This window comes from Salvia miltiorrhiza, chromosome 3 (assembly GCF_028751815.1).
Source record: "Salvia miltiorrhiza cultivar Shanhuang (shh) chromosome 3, IMPLAD_Smil_shh, whole genome shotgun sequence".
Taxonomy (NCBI): Eukaryota; Viridiplantae; Streptophyta; class Magnoliopsida; order Lamiales; family Lamiaceae; genus Salvia; species Salvia miltiorrhiza.
The window spans coordinates 55,606,929-55,615,915 of NC_080389.1; the positions used below are offsets into that span (position 1 = coordinate 55,606,929).

Here is an 8,987-nt window from a genome sequence, read left to right on the forward strand (position 1 = left end):
AGTATCAGATACTTCATACGCGACCGAATATCGGATTGGGTCAATTCAAATAGTACTATCTTATACTAGTTATAAACCCTGTCTATCTTTATTTAATTATTTCCAAATTTCTAATTCTATACTTATATTCTAATTAGGGTTAAATATCAATTTCACTCCTAACGTGGAGGCCCTTATTACGTTTAGCACCCTATGGGCATGGGTGTGTCAACTAAGCCCCCGAAGTACCTATTTTCCTCCAATTAAGCCCTCCGACTTAATGAAGAGTTAACACTGTTAACTATTTTTATTTTTTTTTTATTTTTTTATTTTGTTGGTGGTGGGACCCACACCTTCTTCTTCACCAAACTAGCCGAAAACACACCAAAAACCTAATCCACCCCTTCATCTGTACTCGTGGCTGACAACAAAGCTGAGCGACTCATTGTCAACAGCCACCGATCGGCGCCGCATCGTTTCAGTAGTCACCATCGCTGCTGAATCGCCGCCGTCTGAGTATGATATGCGCGTCGCTCATCGTCTACAGCCATCGATCGTCGTCTCCTGTTGTTTGTTTGATTCAAGGTCAATTTCACATCTCCTTCACTTCCTAAAGCGCTAAATATCAGCCATTTACTTATATCTCCAAAGCAACATCAATCCCTCAACATCAGCGGCTATTGCAAACTTTTGAAAAGTAAGAAAAAAATTGGAATTTCTTTCATTTACAGAGAACGCAGCACCATTCCAGCCGAAAAATCTGATAAACCATAGCCATTACATATCCATCTAACAAATCGATTCACAGACGCCGGAATCCATCGGAAAGTACTATATACCCAGTAGAAAGAGAAAGCTAACAACGAATAATGGATGGGTTTATACCATACCTCACCGACGACGAAGAATTCTCAAGGTCAGAGTTTGTCTCAGAAATGGCGTCATTCCAAAGCAATGTGTTTGATTTTTTGAATCTCAAGTTTATACCATACCAAACCGTTGAATACGCCCGCCAACATTATGACCACCGGAGTGTCCCCTCCCGCTAAGGATGAAGGGGTGGATTATGTTTCCAGCGAGCACGGCGAGGACGATCAGCTTCTGAAGCATGTCGGCGGCGATGAAGCGGTAGTTCATGGCGTAGGGGTCGGACCGACGTGTTTTCGGTGAGTTTCCGACGAGTTTGGTGAAGAAGAAGGTGTGAGTCCCACCACCAACAAAATAAAAAAATAAAAATAATTAACGATGTTAACTATCCGTTAAGTTGGAGGGATTAATTGGAGGAAAATAGGTACTTCAGGGGCTTGGTTGACACACCCCTGCTAGTGGTGCCGCCGGTTCAGGAACCGCCGGTTCCGGGCCCGAACCGGCGGTTCAGGGTCCGGAATCCGGCGAACCTGAACCGGCCCGGATGATATTAAAAGGGCCGGTTTTCTGACCCTGAACCGGCGGTTCCGGTCCGGGCCGAGAACCGGCGGTTCCGGGCTTTTTCATTTTTTTTTTTTTGTATTCTTTTTTATGAAATTAAATGATTTGTGATGAAATTTCAAAATTCTAATTCAACTTAAATCTTAAAATATATAATATAAATGACTTGTGTAGAAAATTTAATGATTGTGATGAAATTAAATGATTTATGTCATTTTTTTTTTTCTTTTTATGCAATTAAATGATTTATGTCATATTTTAAAATTAAATGACTTGTGTTGAAAATTTATATTTTATGAAATTAAATGATTGTGAATTTGTGATGAAATTTCTAAATTTTAATTCAACTTTAAATAAAAATTATAAACATGTGTTGAAATCGAAAATATAAACATGTAATAGTTTTTATGTCATATTTTTAAATTAAATGACTTGTGTTGAAAATGTATATTTTATGAAATTAAATGATTTGTGATGAAATTTCCAAATTTTAATTCAACTTACAATATAAAATATAAACATGTGTTGAAATCGGAATATAAACATGTAATATCTTTTATGTCATATTTTTAAATTAAATGACTTGTTGAAAATTTATATTTTATAAACATGACAATTAATATATTTTTTACATAATATTTTGTTATGTCATCTTAATTCTTTAGTAATGTCATCTTAATTCTTTAGTAATGCTTGTGCTTTTTTTATTATTATTATTAAATGACTTGTGTTGAAAATTGAAATACAATAAAAGTACAATAATTCTAACACATTGAGTCATTGACAATCAAAATAATGCATAAAACTTGAATTTATTCTATGTATACAAAAAATATTATAAGGATACAAATTACAATCTTAAAAATTGAATAAGTAAACAAACTAACACTAACTAAATAACTAATTCATTACAAGTTTACAATAAATTCCGAAAGAAAGTTGTCTAAAAGGGGGGAAAAATTAAAAAAATTAAGGGCTTGAGCTCAATTTTAATATAAATATTAAAATTGAGTGGCCTACGTATCTTCATTGAATAATGAAGAATCAAAGCCCACGTAGTTCTTTTACTTAACTTACCTAATCGTAGTCCTCGCCGGGCTCGGATCGTTCGGACTCGGTGAATTCATCGTTTGGGCTCTCGTCGGCTTGATCCCATTCATTCTCTTGTTGGCGCAACTCGGCTTTGGACCAATCATCAAGCAACATGGTGGCCTCCATGTTTCGAGGATCCATGGTGCTTCTTCTTTCGTCCAAGACAAGCCCACCAACGCTAAATGCTTGCTCGACAGAGACCGTGGAGGCCGGGACCGCGAATAACTCCTTGGCCATGGTGGCGAGTATGGGATATTCCCTCTCGTGGGAGGACCACCATCTCAAGACGTCAAATTGTATACCACCTACAGGCTTGAAAGCAAATGTACTAGACAAATATATATCTAGCTCGTTAGTAGTATAGCTCCTTTGTGTATTCATAAATGAATAAGCGGCTTGAGCCCATTCGTTTTGATCAACACTACTTCCTAAGGTGGAGGAGCCATATTGACCTTGTGAACTAGAAGTGCCACTTGAAGAGTATGAGGGGTTTGCAAGCATATATTTTTGTTCGTAATCATTAAACAAAATTCTAAGTGTGTTATTTATTCTATGTTTAATATCATCTAAGTTGGGAAGGTACCATTCTAGCATTTCATTGTTTCCTAATCTTGACTCATAGATTTCTCTAAAGGCACCATAATAAATTTCTAATAGACGATAAACACCACCAATTTTCATAGAATGATCTAAAATCTTAGCAATTAAAAAAACATCGGGAATTTCAAGAAAATATTTAAGCCACTTAATGATCATTTGATATGATACATCCTTCAAATCGTTTCTTTTATAACAATCATTTAAAGCAATACCAATAAACATGCAATGTTCTAAAACTTTAATACTAGTACAATAATAAACACCGGATAAATCCGTGATAGCATTTTGAAAAACCTTTAAAAGTTGAAATAAACTACCACATTGTTTCCAATAAGCGAGCAATAAAAGCAAGTTAGCCTCGGGAGTTACTCTAAAAAAATCACATAGATGCTCAATATGTTCCATGGTAGATGCAAGCATGCCAAATGTTGAATTCCAACGTGTAGAAATATCTTTAACAAAATTTGTATATCGAATTTTTTTGTGACGACAATATTTTTGCCATTTTTTGCCAATAGCGGCTTTTCTATGCAACATATTAACGGCTTGTCTAATGGGATCAACAGCATTATTAATAAGAGTATAAGCATCTTGTACACATCTATTTAAAATATGACAAATACAACGAGCATGAAAATACCTACCTTCAAAAGAGGGTGCGCACGCGGCTTGTAACTCGGGAATGGAGGCGGTGTTGGCGGATGCATTATCAAATCCAACCGAAAATATCTTGTTTAAAATGTGATACTCATTTAACACAGAAACAATCAATTGAGCAATATTAGTAGCATTATGTGTTTCATTGTAATCTCTAAATGCAATTAAACGTTTTTGAATTAACCAACATTCGTCAACCCAATGACAAGTAATACCCATATAAGAATATCTTTGGAAAGAATCACTCCATATGTCGGAACATATAGAAAAATTTTGCTTTAAATTCTTAAAATGTTTTCGTAAATCACGTTTTCTTTCTTCGGCTTGTCGCCTAATATTTTTGCACATAGAAGTTCGACCAATTTTTTTGGCGGCCGGATTATAAGCATTTTTCATAGTATGTTCAAAAGTAAATTTATCGGCATGCATAAAAGGCAAATGCTCCATTGAAACATAACGAGCCATGTAATCTCGAGCATTTTGTTGGTCATATTTCCATAAAACATTACCTTGTTCATTACCTTGTCGTTCGGTAGCTTCGGGATGTAGTTGAGTTTGAGTTGTATGGATTCCAAACTCGACAGTGTGTTGGTTCGCCATGTGCCTTATGAGGGTGCCATAACCCCCTCCCGCTTTCCATTGATAAGTAGCGTTGCAATAGTTGCAATAGGCAATGAACCTCTCGGGAGCATTTGGAGCATCATTTGGATGTTTAGGAGCGGGTTCCCTCCTAAAATGTTTTATGAAAATGTTAGAAGAAAGTGTTTTACTCTTACCCTTACCCTTGCCTCTAGTGGGAGGGATTTCCTCCTCAACGTTGTGACGTGCTTGGTCGGCTTCCTCCTCCGCCTCTAGTTGTCGAACTCTACGTGCATATTCTTCATCCTCCGCTTCTTGAAGTTGTCTAGCATATGCTTCATCGGCAGCCTCCCGGCGTGCGCCGAATGGTCCTCGTTCAACTGGAATTTTCATCCTTCTCCTAGAGGATGATGATGGAACTTGAACATTTTGAGTAAACTCGGGAGAAGTGGGAGTGCTATCAATATCTTCTTCGTGGTCGACATTGATAGACTTGTCACGGTTACCACGACCATGAGACATGATAACAAATAAACAAGTAGAGAAGAGAATATAGATAATAGAGGTTAGAGAATAATAAGCAAGAACAATAAAGTAAATGAGCAAGTAAGTGTAGTGATAGTGTAATTGAAATATATAATATAGTATAGTATAATATAGTATAGTATTTATGTAATGCCCCGCTCTTTTAAATACATATTATATTAAATATGTGCATTAGTTATAAAATTCTTTTAATTATTTATTGTGATTATTTTGTTCAGATAATATTATTTCAGCAAAAGTCTGTATAAGAGATACAGAGCTGCGATTTAATATTCAATCATGAATCAAACCAATAATTAAATTATTGGTTTAGCTACACATTGAAACTCTGCATTACCAGTTGATTGATTCAATAGTATTAGAAATTTTAGATTTATAATCGATTTCATAAATCGTGTTATTTAAATCGAATTGTTAGAATTATAACTTGAGCGTATGTGAATAATAATTTTATTATTACATGATATGTGTGTTTAGTATTAAGTCGTGAATTAATTCCGACTTTCACGTATTAAATCCCAAGATTGAGGATTTAATTTATATAAATACGACAAGTATTTAATTAGCAGGAATTGGAAAATTATTACAGAAACGAATAAGAACTAGGAGAAACTAGATCACGGAAAATCAAAATCCTACTATACGTATGTCTCGATTTTTCATCCAACACATCAATTCCTACACTATTCCACCTTCTCCTTCAACGCAACATCATACTGCAACAAGTTTTTCAAGGTCTCAATATCTTCCATTGTTAGTCAAAAAGTTGCAGGCAGAGGCTTCAACTATTGTGGCTAAAGTGTCAAAAGATACTGCCATTATTTTCAACTACATTGTCAAAAGTTGCTGCTAAGTTTTCAACTCTTACGGCTCAGTTTCCCTATAAATGGAGCCTTGCAGCAACACAACTAATACACCAAACCAAAGAAAAAAATTCATCTGCAATCTAGAGAGAGAAAGTAGGAGATTGTTGGTCAAAAAAAAAAGGGTGGCAACCACCAAGTCAAAAAGGGGTGGCTTCAAACAACTTTCCTCCATCAAATGTTCAAGCATTGCGGATGACAATTCCAACTTTGCTACAACTATCTTTTCATATCTTTGCCTATAAATAGCAGCAGTATGTAAATCATACTACACCAAACCAAAGCAGAAAATATTCATCTGCAATCTAGAGAGAGAGAGGAGCAGGTGAAGGGTTGAGAGAGAAGGTGAATAGTAAAGTTACTGTTCAAGTGAATAGTGACAGTCGCGAATAGTGAAATTCGTGAATAGTGAAAATTAGATAGTAATTTTCACGGGGTATAACGGGTTGTGAGTTGAGTGTTGTGAGTGTTGTAAACACTGTGCATTTTTCTCCCTTTAAATATATCTGCAGCAGCTCCGGAGACGTAGGCATAATTGGCCGAACTCCGTTATCAAATTTGTGTCCTTATTTTTCCGCATTTATTTCGCTCTCGCATATCTGGTTAGAGGGAAATCGCATATAATTTCCCAACATCCATGCAATCCAAAAAGCCAAGATATGAGGAAAAGAAGATCACGAAAGAAACAAAATTTTCAAAGATTGCATGCTCAACCTTCCCCTCCAATTCAAGATTTCTGACTTCAAAGATTTGCAGATTTCTAGCAAATCTTATTTTTTTTCAAAAGTGTAGATTTGCAGCTGACTTTCCTTCCAACTCCCTACACAAATTTCAACCTTCATAATTTCCATTGTCTACGGAATCCACTTATAAATACATAGCATATCAGTTAACACACAGCTCACTCCACTAGCAATAACCACACCCGTGCAGAGGAAGTGAAGCCAACAAGCTTCAAAACAAACTTTGCATACTTCTTAAGCTCAAGTGAGCTCCCTTCGCCAGGCTATTTCTTCGCCGACCGGCCACTAGGCTCTGAACCGAGAACGTGTACTCGTTCCTCCATCTTCAGGCTACCAAACCCAACAATCGAAAGGCCAAAGCCTTCTCTATATTTTCCTGACCAAAGGCCGCAATATCCTTCGGAGGCCAACGTCGAATTCCCGACTTAGCCACCGGCCAACTTACGGCTTTCGTTTCTCACTATCCTTACGACGAAAAAGGATTGAGAAAACACCGTTGTGTAGCCTGATCTACCTCGCACGAGGAAGACTAAGTCGTAGACCTTCGCGGCTAAACACCATCGCGGAACGACGACCAGAAAACCCCGACGAACAACTTCCATTAGTGCTCACTTGGACAAGGGTAAGTTAACGCCCTTATTTCGATGCATTCCCGTTTCTATTATATTATGGGAAATTTCTGGGGTATATATGGGAGTGTGGTAAATATTTGTACAAAGTTTCATGTTATTTGAACTTCGTTTACCACCCTTTTAAAATTTGAGAAGTCTACTGCCCGTATCTGTTGAAACTGTCGTGAGGCAGATGATTAGGTTAATTATTTCAGTAACCATATGTTGATATTTAGCTCTCAAATTTTTATTGTATGAAGATATATGTGTTAGCTATCTTCATATAAAATTTGAGGTTATTCCGGTAACGTTTGCTATTTTTTCAAAAATCTGGACTTTCAGTTGGCAGAAACTGCCGAATCTGGTAGGCGATGGGAAAATCGCTATATCTCTTAAACTACTTGGAGTTTTTCAACATACTTTTTTTTCAATTAAACTAGACTCAAAGAGGTTTTTATTGATATAAAATTCGACTCCATACGAGTTCGGAGTAAAAGCAGTTTATTAGTTGAAGTTGAATCTATACAGTTTTGTTGAGATGGAAATGATTCAAAATAATTCCTATTAAGGATTTTAAAGTTTTATTGTTGATAAAATATCACTTTTAGATTATAAATGAGCTATTGATGTGTATATATATATATTGGTGATTGGCATTATTAAATGGGGAAAAGGAAAACGTTTTATGTTTATAGAATTATTCTTTATTTATAATAGATAAATAAATGAATAATATAAAATGGAATTTCCTACATCCTCAAAGGTACATGAAATATTTTGATAAAGGAAGAACGATTGTATATGAGTTAGATATAGTCGTTTAAGGAAATATGGGTAGTTAGAGAAATGAGTGAATAGTGATTCACTGCATTTGTTGTTATCTTTTCTATTATTCACTCGAACACATGTTTTCGTGTTATCAAAGGTTCAAATAAACAAAAGCGTCTGAGTAACCTATCGCGCTAAGGAAAGAGAATCATTGTCTTAAGTAGCAAAACACTGCAATCAGGTGGGCATTACTTTTACTATACGTATATAGAGATCCCCTGCGTGTCGTAGGCCTCTTATACGAATGAATGCATGAGATGATTTAACTGTTAATTTCAGTTTTATATATCTATCAAACGAATTTAATGTTACATTTAAACAAGATATTTCATTACAAAATCATTGAACTGAAAATTATTTCAATTGTTGTCTTGCCATAAATGTTTAAATTTTAGTATGATATCTATCTGCTTTGGCTTTGCCAATGATGCAATCGAATTCGGGTCCTGAGCAGTTGATAGCTATCCTGCCAGGACTAGTGTACACCAGTGACCGTGAGTCATCTAGCGGGTTGGCCGGTCAAGTGACCGTGAGAGGTGGCCACCTCTCCGGCACACAGTTTCAGATATGATAGATTACAAAAGAACTTAGTCTGATCAGACGAACTTTAAGAATCACAAATGAACTTAGTAAGCTTGGGCCTTTTTAGCGAAAAACTCCCTTGCTGTACTGTTTGTGATGGCATGACAATTTACAGTTTTAGAGCATGTATTTTTATACCTAGGCATACGTGCCCACTGAGTGCTTTTGTACTCAGCCCTGCATATGTTTTCTAAATGTGCAGGTTGAGCTGATGTGATGATGGTGCTGCAATGAGCGGAGTCTCCAGGGTTGTTAATAAATAGTTAACCTGTCTAGAATATGTCTTCATACATATGTCTAGCTACTTTCCGCTGCAAGATGTTGTTGATGTTATAGTATGTTATGTCATACTTTGAGTCTTAAGAGAATGGTTTCATATGATGTATAACTTGATTAATGATATTAATTAAGTTTTATGCTGTCTTTCATAGACTATTTTCAATTGAGTATTCATGAATAAAAATGACGAGTTTTATTAA

At 35.9% G+C, this 8,987-nt stretch overlaps 1 long non-coding RNA gene across 2 annotated transcripts; it reads left to right on the top strand.

Annotated features, from left to right (window-relative positions):
• The first annotated feature begins 5,030 nt into the window (after positions 1-5,030).
• Positions 5,031-8,987, top strand: LOC131014545 (uncharacterized). Of its 2 annotated transcripts, XR_009098254.1 has the most exons (3): positions 5,395-7,109; positions 8,024-8,107; positions 8,711-8,987. It is a non-coding gene; the product is annotated as an uncharacterized LOC131014545 (long non-coding RNA). The 2 variants fall into 2 exon arrangements; XR_009098253.1 differs by having other exon boundaries at positions 5,031-7,109; positions 8,024-8,987.